Source organism: Corvus brachyrhynchos, unplaced genomic scaffold (genome assembly GCF_000691975.1).
Source record: "Corvus brachyrhynchos isolate BGI_N302 unplaced genomic scaffold, ASM69197v1 scaffold10, whole genome shotgun sequence".
NCBI lineage: Eukaryota > Metazoa > Chordata > Aves > Passeriformes > Corvidae > Corvus > Corvus brachyrhynchos.
This window is the reverse complement of record NW_008236180.1, coordinates 3,689,430-3,692,346: the sequence shown is the minus strand read 5'-3', so window position 1 is coordinate 3,692,346 and position 2,917 is coordinate 3,689,430.

Here is a 2,917-nt window from a genome sequence, read left to right as displayed (position 1 = left end):
TGGGGAATCTTTGATAGATATGCTAATTAGTAAAACCCATAATGTTATACCCAATGTTGGGGGGGGAGACACAGAGACACAGAGAGAGAGACACAGGGATAGACTCGGCGGGGTGCTTCTCGATGCATATGACCTGGATGTGTACACCTAAGGATCCTTAAAATAAATACCAAGGTAAAATCCCTTTTCCCCTTCTAACTGTGTATGACTCTTGATTTCAAGGAAAATTTGATGCCAGGAAAAGGCATCAAACTAACCCAGGCTCTTCTAAAATATGGATGTACTAAAGTAAACCTCTGCGTTTGTCTTAGGAAAACAGGCACAGTCCTTGCTGCCACACAATTCAAGATATATTGATGAGACTGAGCATGGTCTTTAACCAGTTAATTCAAGACACATCCTTCATCCTTTTTGATCTGAAGGAGAAAACCACAGAGGCATGGGATCTCTTGGGGCAGGATGGGGCGGGAGGATCAGAGGGAATTGTGGAGAGGCTCCCACCACCTTCCAGCCCAGCCCACTGTGCAGCCCTGCAGGGCTGAGTGCTGAAGACACAATACTGAAGGCTTGAACCAGACTGTAGCACCCACAAAAATCATAGAATCAAGGAATGGTTTGGGTTGGAAGGGACCTTAAGGCCCATCTTGTTCCAACCCCCTGCCCCAGGCAGGGACACCTTCCACTACCTCAGGTTGCTCCAAACCCCACCCAACCTGGCCCAGAACACTTTCAGGGATGGGACAGCCACAGCTTCTCTGGGCACCCTGTGCCAAGGGCTCACCACTCTCACAGGAAAGAATTTCTTCCCAATATTCAATATAGCCCTGCCCTCTGTCGGTGCCCCTTGTCCTGTCACTCCACACCCACGTCAAAAAATCCCTTCTGCAAAAATCAAAACCAGGTCAAGAAAGCAGAATTTCTACATAACTCTTGAAGGGATCCCTACAAAGTGCTTGAGCTGTGCCTGAGTAAGGGAAGGGAAGAGAGAAGAGACTCTGCCAAGGTAAATGCAGAGGCTCACCTGGGCAGGCAAAACCCAGAAATTTTGCGGAGTGATTTGGTTTGAAAAATAACAGCTCATCCTTTCTCAGCAGCCTCACTGGCACCATGGCTAGGGCAAGTCTGCCCACTGACAAAGGGGCAGAGCGGGGAGCAGAGCAGGTGCCAGGAGGTGAAATCATCCCATTCTCTGTGCTAGGAAGAGCCCAGGCACCTTCCTGTATCCTGGGATCTGACAGCAAAAGCCAAGTTTTGCTTTCCAAGAGATCACTGCCTGCCAGGAAAACTGGAGTAGGGCAGCATTACTGGGGGTTTGCTGCTTCTTACCGTGTTGATGAGGCTGCTGTTCTTGGGCACTGTCGGGAGATGGTTTTAGTGGAAAAAGGGATCTTTTATCTGTGCTGTCCAACCCCACTGAAGAGCTGAGGATGCAGCTGCCAGGGAAGACACCAGCAGTGGCGCTGGTAGAGAGACAGACAGGCTTCCATGGAAAAGGGAGTCACCATTTCCAGTGGGTGATTTCACCTTGCTGGTTACCGCTGGTTATCTTGGAGAAGGAGAAATACAATTCCTTGTGGAATATCACTTTGATGGTATTAGCCTGCGTAGACTGGTAAGTGAGGGGGAACATGAGGGAAATAGAGGTGGCAGCTGCTTATCAGGCAGGGTTAGTTTGCATGGGGACAAAAAATGGAAAGGAAGAAACTTGGGAAAAAAAAAATTAAATAAACCACCACAAATGTATCAGACAGGATCATTAGAAATTTGTGTAAAAAATACTAAACAGACCAAATGCCACCTGAACACCTGTCAGGAAAAGCCACCCACCCAGTAGCTGTGACAAGCTGACAGAATGGAAACATAGTGAGTGTTTCCAAAAGGGACTCACGACTTTTGGGGCCTCTGGCCTCACTCATCTCTTTCCAGAACGTGTTAACCACCTACTCACAGAAGAAGTGCAATGTGGCAAGATCATGCAAAAAGTCCTCCCTGAGAAATTCCTCAGTCTCCCAAACCCTGGGCCTCACAGCAAAACCTGTGAGAGCTCGTGGTGGCCAGGGAAACAAGAGAGCAGAGTCACAGCTTGAGACTTAGTGCTGATAAGGACCAGCAGCACCTTGGGGATGGCTCAAACAGGAAAATAGATGCTGAATCAAACTGGACAAGGGCACTTTTTAAATGCTGGAAATGGCCCCAGGGAGATATTAGAGCCCCTTCCAGTGCTTAAAGGAGCTCCAAGAGAGCTGGAGAGACTTTGGACAAGGGCATGGAGTGACCGGACAAGGGGGAATCCCTTCCCACTGACAGAAGGCAGGTTTAGGTGGGATATTTGGAAGAAACCCTTCCCTGTGAGGGTGGTGAGCCCCCAGCACAGACTGTCCAGAGAAGCTGTGGCTGCACCAGCCCTGGAGGAGTGCAAGAAAGTGTTCGGCGATGAACAGCTGAGGGCTTTCACAAAACCCTGGAGAGCCAGAGAGAGACACAGGGCTTGGGGGACACACACAGGGAGCACACAGCCCAGGGGGAACATGCAGGGAACACAGGGGTACATACAGGCGGCACGGGGGGGATGCAGAACGCGGCAAAAGGATACACAGGGGACATGAGGGCCACAAAGGACTAAGGAGGGGGACACAGGGGGCACACAGAGAGGACATGGGAGGCATGCAGGACCTGGGAAAAGGACATGCAAGGGACACGGGGGCATGCATGGGACATGGGGGGCATGCAGGAGCCGGGAAAGGGACATGCAGGAGACAAGGTATCGTGCAGGACCCCAGATGCGGACACGCAGGGGACGTGGGGGGAACACAGGAAGCACGGTCGGGAGACGCGCATGGGGCACACAGCCCGGGGGGGGACATTCAGGGGACACGGGGGGCATGCAGGACGCCAGAGAGAGACACGCGGGGGACAC